Here is a 15,014-nt window from a genome sequence, read left to right on the forward strand (position 1 = left end):
CATTTAAACAGCTTTATTGACATCAACACCTAATAAGTATCTAATCCAATTAGGACTGGAATTGGTTACAGAAAATTTCTTCATGGTACATTTACTACTTATACTCACGGCAGAGAACTAGTGGGGTGCTAGTGTGCTCAAGGAAGGCTTCCACACAGAATGCAGGGCGGCTGTTCTGAAAACTCTGGTACCCTTATGTGCCTAAGTGTTCTCTGTCCATGAATTTCACCAACCACAGCTGGAAAATACCCAGGGGAAACAAGTCTTGCCATTACTAGCTGAATAACACAATATAACAACCATTTGCACCAGGACCTCTCAATCATTTAAAGATGTTCGTAGAGCAGTATTATCTCAGGTAATCCTGCTGGCATTGTCTAAAGAATAAATCTTTGGCTATTACCTTTCTGGAGTGAGAAGGCTGAGCTACAGGAAGCTTACATAGCTGGCCAAATGCTACAAATCAAAATGAGAAGCCAAGATTTGAACCTCAGCTCTCTGATCTTAAGTCTATAGTCTCAATCTTTACAATATACTGGTTCAAACACTGTCACTGAATCCAATACAGCTGAGATTTCCAGCAACCCAAATAGAGATAATCAGACAGGGAAAAGTGACGAAGCCATGGGGTGTCTTCAGGGTAGAATGGGCATGTGCTCCCAGGGAGAGCCCACCAAGGTGTTAGACTTATACAATGGTCCCCAGGTATCCTCAAGTAGTGGCTTCCAGGAACCTGCAGATACCAAACTCCTGAATGCTCAAGTCCCTTCTACTGATCTATATTTGTGGTGGGTGCCAGGGGTTCACACCTGCAATCACCATTCAATGCCACAAATCCATGAGACTCGTACCTCCAAAGCCAGAACGGAAGCTGTGGCTAGAAGTGGTAGAACACCATCCATAAGCAAAGAAGCCAAGTGAGAGCACAAGACCCAGAGGTCAAGCCCTAGTCCCCGTGGGAAAACAAACAAAAACAACCACCATTTGGATATATGAAATATGCTCTCCATAAGCTTTCTCATATACTTAAATCATCTCTAGATCATAACATCTCATATAAATTCCATACAAGTAATCATTACACTGCACTGTTTGAGAAATTACAACAAATGAGGTCTGATGATGACAAATTCCCACATTCATTGGGAAGGATCACTCAGAAGAATGGAGTGCTTGAGAACAGCCCATTACATGAGGAGACACTCAGAGAGAGGGAGGGAAGGAAGAAGAAAGGAGGGAAGGAGGATAGAAACAGAAGGCCTGAGGAAAGAAAGAAGAGTGGGAGGGAGGGAGGAAGAAGAAAGGCAGGAAAAGAGAGGAGGAGAGTGGGAGGGAGGGAAGAAGAAGAAAGGCAGGAAAAGAGAGGAGGAGAGCGGGAGGGAGAGGGGGAGCCAGGAAGGGAGGGAGACTTCACTCTCCCAGTCTTTCCTAGGAGACACACTTGAAGAAAGCAAAAACCCCATATATGAAGTCCTGAACTTCAGACCCCCATCCTGGCGGGGAGGCCGGGAAGTACAGGACCCTGCTCACCTGCCCTCCCATTCTCTCATCTCCACAGTTAGAGCCGGGCAGGGCTGGGCCGTGGGGAACTGGCCTCAGTGGCAGTGCATGTATACCAGTGCCACGTTCCCCTCCAGCCCACAGACCTTCCCAGCCCTCAGGCAACAAAGCCTCCCTGGGACTACAGAGCTGAGATTTGCCCAGGGAGAGGTGAGAAGGGGAGGGGCCTAGAGGGACTCTGAAAGCAGAGGCTCCACTTGCCCCAGCAGAGCGGCTCCCCCCCCTCCCCCGCTGCTTTCTTCATCAGCACTGGATACCTTTGCACCCACATGACCTGGCCACATCTTAACCTCTCATCAGATACAGCCCAAGCTTCTGTAGAAACACTGCTTATGGTCAATGCCTCCAATCTCAGCAATCCACTCGGCACCAAAAGCCTGAAGATACTCCAAGCACCCTAACCATACAAGCAAGCAAGGAGGGAATGGACTATCAACTGGCTTCCTAGTTTTAGGACAAAGTGGACGTGTGAGCTGGCCATGTTGGTGCCGGTTACATTTCTATTCACATGGAGACTGAGGACAATTAGAACATTTATCTCACTCAGCCACTAGTCCCTCCTGCCCCCAGCCTCTCCCCCCGCCTTCTCCAAAAGAAATGAAAAAACGTTTTCATTACACACAGATATCTGTGGCTGAAAGCAGCTATTTTTAAAAAATGATGTCACAGAGCCTAGAATGCTGCAGTGTTCTGGTTTCAAAAAAACACTCAATGGGCTCTTCAGTGGGTGAGGTCCCAGGCAGCCAGCCCCCCGCCTCTCTCCCTCAGACCTGCTACTTCGTTTTAGAACTGTTATTTATATTTTTCATACCTTTTAAAATAATATATTCTCACATAGTGGAGATGCATATTACTATGCTATTTATTTTCAGGGGCTTCAAATTACCATCTTTTAAACTTGCAACTCTGAAAAATATCCCTTCAACTTAAGCATGTTCTAGACAAACAGGCCCAACTCTACAATGGTTCCCATTATGATTTTTCAACTTCATGATGATAATGCACAATCTATGTATTTAGCAAAACCTGTGCCAGTCAAGGGTCATCTGTAGTTGTATAGAAGGCATGATTTTTTTTCTTGTGCAAAGTCAATACATCTCAAATATCAAATTATTTTCTGTGGGGTTATCCCAGGAATAAAACATGGTGTACGTATGTGCATTTGCAAAAGGAAACCGGAAAAATAATCTCTCCACTAAAACCAGACACCATGTCACGACCAGCACTTTGTAGATGGGGAAAATTGCCTTTTGATTTCTGTTTGCTAGCTGTCTTCTTTAACAGCATGAAAAATAAATTGTTCTTCTGCAAGAAAAGTATTTTATATGAGGAAAATAAATAAACCTCAGATTTCATCTTAACCGGGAAAATAATCTCTGCAGACTGAATCTCAGAGCCTCCTGGTTCCCGCAGTTCTGTAGAGACACCATGCTAAGAATGCCTAGCTCATCGGGTAACCAGTCATCGACGATCTACTCAGAGAGCCTGGAAGTCCACACCATACATCCTCTGAGCTGACCTTATTGCACTCTGTACATCTTTCCATGCAGATGTTTCCCCCTAGCAGAACCTTTCCCCATGTCCCGTTAAATTTCTCTGCAATGAGTAATGGAGCATTGAAGAGGAAAAAGGGAAGAACTTGGGGTTTCCTATTAAGGGAAATGCAACAGCTTGAGACAGATGAAAATAAGTCTACTCAGACATTTAATGTGTCAGGAGTGTGACACGTATTTATCTCAGTTACCCTTCATAATTGTGGATGCGTTCATTCATTTCTTCCCAGTAGATGGGACATCCGGTTTCAAAGAATGGCCTGCTACAGGGCATGGATCTGATGATGTCAGTGTGTCTCAGAGGTTTGTGAGCTGGGAAGCTGGCCTCAATATCATAGGATTGAGAAATGGAGGACTTTTTGGGGGGGGACATGGGTCTACTGAAGATGAAAAGTCATGAAGGCACCACTCTAGGAAGGGATTAATGAAATTCTCACAAGACTGAGTTCCTTCTCATGACATTGGGTTGTTAAAATGCAATATCACATACTTTCTCATTTGATACCCAACCATTTCCCTCTACTGCAGTCTGCTTAGACTTTTCTGCCATCAGACTCATAAGCCAGATAGTCTCTTTTCTCTATAAAGTACCTAGTCTAAAGTACTTTGTTCTAGTAACACTTACAAGGCGATAAGACTTGCCTACGAATACACAGTGTGAGAAAAAGCAACCTCTCCTGTCAAACCAAAGTGCCTCTTGTACACTGATATTTCCTGGAATTATTTGCCTTTTGCCTTCAATTGTCACTATTGCCTGTACTGTTTGGGACCGGCACCCATGTGAGGAATATGAATCTAGTGTCAAAGGAGTTAAAAGAATAAACTATAACTAATGTGTGTGCTGCTTGTGACCAGCTAGTCATGTTAGGGAGAGAAGTCTTTATCAATTGAGTTAAAAGGAAGAAGGCCACTTTTGGGTGGGAGCATTCCACAAGTCTCATCACCCTCCTCCAACTGTATCTGCCAGCCACTCTGTTCCCAGCCCTGCTCTTAGCCAGTTGTGATAGGGGGAAAAAACTGTAAACCTTTGAAATAAATGAAAGAATAATTCCCCCCTTCCAACCTTGGTAATTGGTGATCAATTCTACTTAGAATGTGAGCCTACTCATTGACAAGGAGGAGGGACAGTTTGGATGGGAATAAAAACCTAGCAAACTGGGTAGAGTAACGATTGCACCCTTTTGACAAAAGTAAATTGCCTTGATGCAAATCTCCTATAGCTCTGTGTATCTATTCATTTCTGACATGGGAGAGCCGCTGTGCATTTCTAACAATCGCAAGGAAACCATGAATTCAAATCTAGTTCACACTCCTGGTGCCAAGCTTCCGAACAATAGGAAAAGTGCTTAACTCACTTGCTGTAAAGGGCCTGTTTTCTAGCTATTCAAAAATTACTTTTCCTTCTTCTGTCAACCCAGGTAGGAGACTCAGCCAAGAGTGCTGGAAACTTGAGACTGATACAAGCAGTCCTCCAGAGAGAGCGACTCTGCATAACTCCACTATTTTTAGAAATAACAATATAGTGACTAAGAAGCAGGCTGGTGCTCAGTAGGGAGAGGCCAGGGGTTGAGAAGAAGAGAGATGCACAAGAAGAGCTTTTCTTGGTCCAGCACTGACTGAGATGGCAGTCAGCAATTGATTGGTTCATTTCTGCATAACTCACATGTGCATAACCAAGTATGATGTCCAACATATAAAGACTTAGAAATCCAACATGGGGAGTCCAGAGTAATTTGGAAGACCTACACAAGACTTCAGCTGGGCAAGCACTATGGTGAATTCTTGGATTTCCACCTCTTTCTGGAGTGTTGTATCTTTTAAGGCACTCCATTAAGAAATGGAATCTACTTGAATCTAGATTTGCCTCTTGCCCTTCTTAACCAAGAGCGTGGAGTGGAGGGATAGCACCACTTCTGAGCCTGAACTTTACACCATCCAGTCTCAGACAACCCCACTGCTGCCACGTGAATGAATTTGGACTTGCCTTCTGGGTGGTGGAAACTCTTAGAGCCCTGTTGCCCCGGTTTGCCCAGCCTATAGGAAGATCTCTCTGCAGCTGATGGAGCATATATAAGGGGTCCAGTTCTAGGCTAAGGGTATAGCTCAATGGCAAAACACTTACCTAGCAATTTTGAGGCCTTGGGTTTGATTCCCAGCATTGTAGAAGGAAAAGAGAGAAGTTCAATTCTGAGCAGCATAAATGGCTAATAAGTACATGCATGACAAATCCTGTGACTTTTGGTGTAGTTGTTAAATAGCATTAGTAGCATTTTAGGGCTTCAGTGCAGGTCTTGGTTTCCTTGTCTCTAAAAGCACAATAGAGCTAGGGATCAAGCACAGAGCCCTTGCCTAATAAATACAAGGCCCTGGTTTCAATCCCCAATACAGCAATAAATAGATAGGTGGATAGATGGATACATATATACAGAATAGCATTTTTTTCCAGTCCTGGGGCTTGAACTCAGGGCCTGGACACTGTCCCTGAACTTCTTTTGCTCAAGGCTAGCATTCTACCACTTGAGCCACAGCGCCGCTTCCAGCTTTTTCTGTTTATGTGGTACTAAAGAATTGAAGCCAGGGCTTCATGCATGCTAAGACAAGCACTCTACCACTAAACCACATTCCCAGCCCACAGAATATCATTTTTATCACACAAGGACATATGGAGCCAGGAAGTAAAGAGGTCACCTTCAAGAAATGTTGCAGCAGAGTAAGTATAAAAGCTTTAAAAACCAAAAGCCATTCTTCCTTCCTTCCTCCATTCATTCATTCATTCATCTGTGCATTCCTTCCACAAGTACCCTCCAGCTGTGCACAGGCCTGGTGCTTCTGCTCCTTTCAAAGCAGCTATGTGTTCAGACATTCTGCTGGAGCTTGGTCTCAAACAAATGCAGCATCCTCAATTACCAGGTCTAATCAGTTCAGTACCAGGCAGATTCTGCAGAATTAAACAGTTTGGTGTGCAAGCTCAAGTGAGTTTTAAGGATGACAGATTGATTTTTGCTTCCTGAAAACAAATTTAAATTGATGAGCCCTTAATGAATTCTCTCCCCCATTCCTTGAGAGGAGGGGGAGGGGCCCCGATCATGCTTTAATCACACTGTGGGAGAACTATTTGCCAAGCTCTCAGATACTGAAGACACGCTGGGTGTTCCCTGTGGAAGAATCCTGCACTTGTTGAGGAGAGCACTTTCTGGGTCTAACGGAAACTGTTTCCACTGAGGTTGTCAACGACTCCCTTTTCTGCCTCGTAGAAGTTAATCAGTCAACAGGATTTATTTGGTTCGAGATAGCTTTGCCGACGTGCTTGGCAGGAGATGAGAGTAGTGTACACAGCATCTCACTCATTTATTGGACAAATGTTTATTGAGCACTTACCCTGTTCCAAGCACTACTCAAAGAGTTTGGGGTATATAATTAAAACAATGAGGGAAGAGAAAAATCTCCCTGCCCTCCTGAAGCAAAAACAAACCAGCAAACCTGGGAATAAGTAAATGCTATATATCTGAGAAAGTATAAATACTGTGAGATAATTACCACCGAACCAGGGCAAGAAAAGTAGACTAGATCTATCCATCAGTTTAAATTGTATACTCGAGAGGAACCTGTGTGTGTGTGTTTGTGTGTGTGTGTCTGTCTGTCTGTCTGTCTGTGTCTGTGTCTGTGTCTGTGTGTGTGCCTGCTGGTTCTGGGGTTTGAACTCAGAGCCTGGGTACTGTCCCTGAGCTTTTTTGCTCAAGGCTAGTGCTCTACCATTTGAGTCACCGTTTTCCTTCGGGCTTTTTGTTAGTTAATTCAAGATGAGAGTCTTGCAGACTTTCCTGTCCCAGCTGGCTGCAAATCACAATCCTTAGATCTCAGTCTCCTGAGTAGCTAGGATTACAGGCGTGAGCCACCAGCACCTGACATATTTGTCACCTTTTATCATGATGTCAGGATAACAATTTTGAAGGAGGGAGGATTTTGTTGGGCTCATGGTTTTAGGATGTGCAGCCTGTGGTTACTGGCTCCATTACTAGAGGTAAAACATGACCACAGTGAAGCGGTGAGTGGAACAGATCACTTCATGGTAGCCAGGAAGTAGAGTTCAGAACCAAACCTGAGCTGGCCGGCTAGCTTCCTCCTGCTGATGTTTTTGTCTCTTCTGGGCCTCCAACCTCTTGAGATTGTCCCCCTTCAGTTACTGTCCCAGTTGACCATGGTTTCTTCTGGCAGACACATCCAGAAGTGTGCTTTGCTAACCTCCCAGGCATCTACTGACCCAGTCCAGCATCTTTTCAACCTGGTTGGTAACATTGCACAACACACAGGGAGTCCCTGGCAGCAGGTGAGGTAGGAAAAGCAACGGGAGATTCAGGAGAATCCCAGAGGCCCACAGCTGGCCTCCGACACACCATCCACCTGCTGGGTCAGTTTGAACTGGCTCACCAGAGCCATATTTGCACATCCCTTCCCAACTCTGGGTTCAGTGTTCTCACATTGGTATGCTTACAATTGAACAGCAGGAGGGAGTTTACACCACGGAAGATGACAAACTAACTCTCTAGATCGGGGCTTTTCTTCCTTGCCTTTTGTGTTGTTTTGTTTTTTTAAATAAAATAAACACTGGTTGCATCCCCCCCCCCCCCCCCCCCGCTCTCACCATCCTGTAGGAAAGGTGCTGATGTTTTCAATGTAAGCACAGAGGACAACAAATTGTCACCCAGGGAGAGATCACTGTGGCGCAGCTGCAGAAAAAGCTTTTTGGAAGAGGGAGGGAGGGGAGGGGAGGGGCCTAGTCTTCAAGAGAAGCTGGGTGAGTTTTCCTAAGGGAAAGAAACAAAAGCACAAGAGTGTGGTACCCAGACCAGGCATGGAGACTGCTGGCATGTTCTAGAAGCTCCCCACTCAGAAACACAAAGCTGACAATGGATCCAGCCTCTCACAAGGTGGGATTTGATGCTTTCCAAAACGGATCTAAAATTATCTTGTCTTTCACGCCCCCACCCAAATCATTCCCAGCTCTTTGAAAGCCTTGCCAACTTCAATGTGGACACGGTCCACGCGCATCTTTAGGAATAGCACTCGGGCTCGGCATCTGTTTACTTAGAGGTCTGAATTTTTCTCCATGGAAACGAGCTGATAAATAGACATGAAATTGCTTGATGTCCAGGTTGTTCCCCGTCACTGTCATGGCTGTGCTCCGAGCATGGAGCACGGTTATTTCAAGACTGAATTTCTTCACTTTCAAATGATCAATTAGGCTAGGTGTGGTAGCTCAAGCCTGTAATTCCAGCTACTTGAAAGGCAGAGAACAGGAGGCTTTTTACCAGCCCAGTCCAAAAAAAAAAAAAGTAAGACTCCATCTTGATGAGCAGCTAAGTACAGTGACACCCACCTGTCACCCCAACAGCATGAGTAAGCACAAATAGAGGATCAAAGACCAGCCTGGCCTGGCATAACACGAAGCTTTATCCAAAAAGAGAGGGCTGATGGATGAAGTGTCTCAAATGGTAAAAGGCGCCTGGATGATGAGTTTGAGGTTCTGAATTCACAATGCAGTACCCCTCCCCCGCCCCCACGGACGCGGGGGGGGGGGGGGGGGCGGAATTCACATCCTGATTAGTAGATAAAGATGCACAGTATTCCCGTCAGGGAGTATTCCAAACTCTCTTAAGAAGACTATTTTTGTAAATGTTTATGAAAAATGAAATCATAGTGTTTCCAGTCCAAATCTAAATACCAGCATTCTCCAAAACAGGGGAGAAATATCTACTAAGTATTGTCCAGATGCCTTTTTCTCCAGATCGTAAAATCTCAGAAGTAATTGCCACACCAGGCAGGGATTCCGCTGGCCTTTAATAGTGGTTCAGAATATCCGGCTATCTGGTCACAGAAACACAGATGCGAAGGTGGCGGCCCACACATATGCCACAACATTCATCCTCTAAAATCCTCTCACCTCCCTCTGCCCTGTTGTCTAGATCTATCTTTTGTGCTAGAATTCATCTGTTAATAAAAGAGAGGAGGCCACAGAATGAGAAGGCAGGAGAAAGGAGGAGATTAGAACTGTGGTAATTCTATCTACTGGCTACCCTTAGATGAAAAAATCACTTAGCTTTCCAGGAGGAATGATGTATGTACACACAAATCAGCAACTATTTACTGTGTAAAAGAGCCTTCACTCCAAAATGTTGCCTATTAAAATATTTAGCATTCATTCTCAGCAATGCCTCATTACTATGCAGGATGAATCACAGATCTGCCTCTCTCTAAGGTATCAAGCAAAGAATTTCCAGTAGAACAGAGCCCACGTATTTGAATAACTACATGTTCTTCTTTTAGACACTCGGAGGTCCTTCCCAACCAATCACGTTCATGTTCTCAGAGTGATCTTTCAATTATCCAATAGACAGGCAATGATTTCAGAGGGGGGCAGATCCAAATGGGAAAAATGTCACAGTCCAAAAATGTACTTCAGAATGCTACTTTAAATGTCTAAAAAATAGCCAGGCGCCTGTGGCTCAGGCCTGTAATCCTAGCTACTTAGGAGACAGCAACTTGAGGATTGCAGTTCAAAAGCCCTGGCCAGAAAGTCCATGAAATTCTTAACCCCAATTAACTACCAAAAAGCCAGAAGTAGACCTGTGGCTCAAGTGATAGAGTGCTAGTCTTGAGCCAAAAAAAAAAAAGTTCAGTGACAGCAGCCAGACACTGAGTTCAAGCTCAAGCCCCAGGACCTACACACCCACACATGCGCGCGAGCGCGCGCGCACACACACACACACACACACACACACACACACACACACAAATCTAAAAAATAATCACAGTGGAATAAAGTTTAGAAGGATGATAAATACCAGAAAATTGATGATAGCTCGTACTGAAACATGTTAAGAATAATTTGTGGGTTGTACGTCCGTCCTCTGAGCTCCTCAAGAGAGAAAAACATGAGCTTTCTTTCTCCATGGCATATCTTTCGAAAATTAAATTGCACATACCCCTTGACTTACATATTTCACTTTTTGTAAGATTGTACAAACACTCAAAAAGGTAAGTCCCCAAAAATATGATTTGTGGTCTTCTTTATATTAGCAAACCAAACAAAACCAATCAGCAAAAAGCCACCTTCATGGGCAGAATTTAGGGGCAGTGTTAAATAAATAAATGCACACAAGGTCTAGTTGGTAACACAAAAGCTGCAAAAGATCTTCAGGTAATGGCAGGCAGAGATGTCTATCAAAGTACTGTTACAGAAAGCAGCCAGGTGTGTGCAACTATATACACAGCACACCCAGGCTTGAAGGGCAAGCATAATTTTGGGTAGCTCAGCAGTAGAGTGTTTGCCTAGCATGCAGAGGCCCTAGGTTCAATCCCCAGCACTAGAAGATTAAGAGCAATGATGATGATGATAAACAAATTCCTTTTGAAAAACTGTACTTTGCTTATCTGCATAGCTTTTGCTTGCTTCCTCATTAGTTTATATCAACAGAATAAAGAAAATGACCTATTCAGAGGGTTCTCTTTCGCTCTCGGAATGAGAGTTCAAAAACCACAGGAAACAATTTACAGAGCACTAGGTTGGAAGGCAGAGGTCTCATGCATGGTGTATCCTATCACCAAGAGCTCCAGATGCATTTGCAATTTCCCCCACAACCCAAGGGTGAATTGCGGTTAATTCCACATGATTAATCACCAGCCCTAGCTTATATTCTGTTACCTGGACAAAACCTGCATGGAGAAAACCAGCTCTGCTGCCTCTGCACATTTCTTGCTCTTTCTCTGGAAGCCCCTATGATGGCTCTCTTCATAGTTGTCTTAGTTGGCATGGCATAAAGGAGCAAAATTCACAGCGGCAATTGCTGCTGACTCATTTTAGGCTGTCAGGGAAAATAGTGTTGTGCTTTAATGTAGAGAGCTGTATTGTTGTTGTTGTTGTTGTTGTTGTTATAGGGCTGATGCTTTCTTGCCAAGATTCTGCTTGCTCCCAGATAAACACAGGAAGCTTGATGGTTGGCTCTCAGGAGCACCTTTTAGAGAAAGTACAAAAGGAATACTGCCAAGTCAGCTAGATCCCCGGGAGCCCTCAGCCAACCCACCTGCCATCCTGCCCCAGGCTGGAGGAAGCCCTTTGCCCTAAGGTGATCCCGCTGGACCCTTGTTTCAACTTTGGGGTCATCCAGTGCCCTCAATGTCTACCAGAAATCCTGGATAGCAGGGGACATCACAGGAAAGGAAAGACTACAGAAGGTCAGATGATCTACAGAGAAAGAAAGCGGCTGACAGCCGCAACAGGTGGAGGCAGGGATGGACTAACAGGTGCAGGGCCAAGGTTAACAAGCAGACAGAGGTCTTTAAGATCTGTGCCACCTGAGCCCCAGTCAGGAACAAACAAGACTCTGTGCCTACCACTATCCTGCTCTGACTCCACCGCAGAGGTGAGGCAAGGTGGAGGGGGCAGAAGGAAGAGCAGGAGGAGGCAGGGAAAAGGGCAAGACCTGACTAGCTCCTGGTTTCAATACAATATTTATTTCTTGCATAATCTACCAGCAAATTAGATCAAAGAGCTGTCAGTTTGTTAAAAAAAAAAAAAAGTATGCAATGCATTAAAGGAACAAATCTGAAATGCCCATAATGTAAAATAACATTTTCCAGGAGGCAGGATTGAGTTATGCAGCTAAAACAGATCTCAGATTTGCAAAACAGCACAAAAGACCCAGGATTAGAGAACTTTCTCTCTGTGGTACTATATACACTTCTTCTCTTTTCTTTTCTTTCTTTTTTTTTTTTTTTTTGTTGATCATGGAGCTTGAACTCTGGACCTGGGCAGGGACCCTGAGTTCTTCAGATCAAGGCTAGCACTCTACTACTTGGGCCACAGCACCACTTCTGGTTTTCTGGTGATTAATTGGAGATAAGAGTCTGGCTTTGAACTGCAATCCTCAGCTCTCAGCCTCCTGAGTACCTAGGATGACAGGTGTGAGCCCCCAGAGCCCAGCTCACTTCTTTTCTAACTCAATTAAGATAATTATATTTTTTTAAAAAATAACTACTCTTTATGGAATTACTCTTTGCCAGGGCAGGCACTTTAGAAAAAAATTGTCATCTCACCACGTGATCGAATATGATCTTATTTTCCAAATATTGGTGGGAAATCTGAGAAATATCTTAGGACACACTGCAAGTAAGTTGTGTCGGGCAGTCTGTCTGTTGGCCTACCAGACCAGACAGCTTTGTAGTATGCACCATCTGAAAAAAAAAAAGATATATGTGAAGGCTAGACACTTCACATTTTCAAGCTAATTCCAGATTGCTTTATATTGCTCCCTTATTCAATCCTTGATAGAGTACAGATCCTAATTTAAAATATTTTCTTTTATAAAATGGTCCTTGCAAGGGATGACATTGTCCAAAATGAAATGTACTCTTTACCTGACTTACATAACTGTAACCCCTCCGTGTATCACCTTTATAATACAATAAAAAATTTTAAAGAAAGGTATGTTCACCAAAAAAAAAAAAAAAAAAAAAAAGCCCCTTGCAAGTATACAGGTAGTGACTAGAATAAGCCAATAGCAGGGGACAATCTCATGCCCCAGAGTCAAGAAACGTTGCTGTATTAGTTAGCAGTCTGTTGCTATAACCACCTAAGATCTTTAATTTATAAAGAGGAAACATTTGTTGAGCTCACAGTTTTGGAGGTTCCCATCTGACATCCAATGAACCCATTGCTTTCCACCTCTGCTGGAGACGCTAGGAGACAATGGTGAGGGCTTAGAGTAGAGCCCACTGTTCACTAAAAGGAAACAAAAGGAGGAGGAGGAAGAGGAGGAGGAGGAGGAGGAGGAGGAGAAGGAGGAGGAGGAGGAGGAGGAGGAGGAGGAAGAGGAAGAAGAAGAGGTCAAGGTCCCACAATCCCCTTCAAAGGCACACCCCCCCAACGACCTAATGACCTCTCACTAGGCCACACCTCCTGAAGGTTCCAGCACATCCCCACGGCACCATCTGAGAACAAAGTCTTTCAATACACGGGCCTCTGATAATACTCCTCCAAACCATGGCAATAGCTATATTTCACATTAGGGTTTGATGGAAGTACTTGAGTTTGAAGGAAAGGGGCTTAGAGCCAACTCTCACATATATTACACTGGAAGAGTTCGGCACGTGTCACCCCAAGATAATGAAGCTCTGGTACACTGATTATTTTGAACTGAGATCTCCTGGGGAATAGTGAGGCAGGCAGAGACTTCCTCTAAGCGACTTGATCTTTCCAAAGATGGCCCTCCAAATAGACCTCGATCACCATGAATCCCCTCCCTGGGAAATCTCATCCAACAATTCTTAGGGGCATCAGTATATGGTACCTTTTCTCCAATGCCTGGACTCTTCTGCCCCTGAACCTTGGTCCCCAGGTCGCGGGTCCTCAGAACCCGCTTTCCTGGCACTTCTTCCCAGGACCCAAAGAGATGGCATTGCTTCTGGACTCCACTGGGTGTGTCCTGAACACTCTGCCCTAGTAGATTTGCTCAGGTGCCCACCTGAAGCCCTTTATCCCACACAGAACTATAAACTCCTTCAGGTGAGGTCCACAACCCTTGTCTTCGATCTGGAACAGTGCCTGCTCTCTTGGAGGTTCTTAAGAACTTGACTAATGGATGAAGTTCTACCCACTCTCCCCTGTTTTGTTCTCTGCTAGATATGAACCACAATGCAGTGGTCCAAAACTCACTCCTCACCAAAGAAGTGGTTCCCAAACTATTTTGGAAACTCACAATCTGACATTAAAAAAATATGTTTGTAATTCCTTCCTAATTCTGTCTTGCACAGGCTAATAATAAAATGAGTTGGCATTCCTTGGGTAGATATCAACTGACAGTAAAGGGAGCCAAGCCAAGAATGTGTTAGGTGGCAGTGTGATTATAAATAGGTCATGTGTAATAATGAAGAATTGAAAATTGCTCAAATGACCAACAGTTGGAGGATAGATGATAGATAATCTGTAGAGACATGCTGCTGCTGATCACATAATAGATGGATAGATGATAGCTAGATAACATTAACATTAAATTTGCAAATAGGGAAAAATCTATTTGAAATAATCCTACAAATATAACTACAACACAAGACCAGGTGCCAGTGGTTCACACTTGCAATTCTAGCTACTCACGAGGCTGAGATCTGAGGATCACAGTTTGGAGCCAGCCAGAGCAGACAAATCCATGAAACTCTTAATGTCTAATTAACTATCAAAAAATCATAAGTGAAAGGTAAGGCTCAACTGGTAGAGTGCCAGCTATGAACTAAAAGCAAAAGAGACATCAAAAGGCTCTGAACACAAGACCAACAAACATCAATATCTATCATGCATTGTATACCTTAATTTAAAAACATGTCTATGCCAATTCACATATGTGTATGTGTGCATATGAATATGTGGACAAATACACGCGTGTGCTTGTGGCACTTTGAGCAAGCTGAAACATTTTCACTTTGCTACCGCACTTTGCTTCCATACTTCTGGGAGTGGGACAGAAACAGGATCTCCAGTATTAGCCCCTTCACCTGCAAAGTGAAATGGAGATTTACTGTGCTGCCTGTTCAAGGTTACAGTGTTAGCGAGGATCCAGGTCTCTCAACACTAACACAGCCTGCTTGACTGTGTGCAGAAACCTGAGTAGGACTGATGTGAGACACCTTGAACAATGTCCTGCACTAGGAGATTCTCCAGTACTCTTTGTCCAAAGCATACATGGATGGATAGGTAGCTGGGTGGATGGATGGATGCATGGGTGGGTGGGTGGATGGATTAATTGGCACCTCTGTGGGATCAGCTTCTCCAGATAATCACTATTGAAATTTTTCTTCTACAAATATTTCATTCATGTATTTGTCCATTCCACAATTGAATATGAGTCAATA

The 15,014-nt window shown here is 44.0% G+C and overlaps 1 long non-coding RNA gene across 1 annotated transcript in view; it reads right to left on the reverse strand.

Annotated features, from left to right (window-relative positions):
* The window catches only part of LOC138823071 (uncharacterized), a 50,292-nt gene that overhangs the window by 23,882 nt on the left and 11,396 nt on the right, over positions 1-15,014 (reverse strand). Inside the window, exons 3-5 of the long non-coding RNA XR_011370731.1 lie at positions 12,787-12,891; positions 12,207-12,344; positions 10,816-11,125 (exon numbers count right to left, since the gene is read on the reverse strand). This is a non-coding gene — a long non-coding RNA (uncharacterized lncRNA). The remainder of the gene's footprint in view (positions 1-10,815; positions 11,126-12,206; positions 12,345-12,786; positions 12,892-15,014) is intronic.

This window comes from Dipodomys merriami, unplaced genomic scaffold (assembly GCF_024711535.1).
Source record: "Dipodomys merriami isolate MVZ:Mamm:240054 unplaced genomic scaffold, mDipMer1.0.p SCAF_12, whole genome shotgun sequence".
Taxonomy (NCBI): Eukaryota; Metazoa; Chordata; class Mammalia; order Rodentia; family Heteromyidae; genus Dipodomys; species Dipodomys merriami.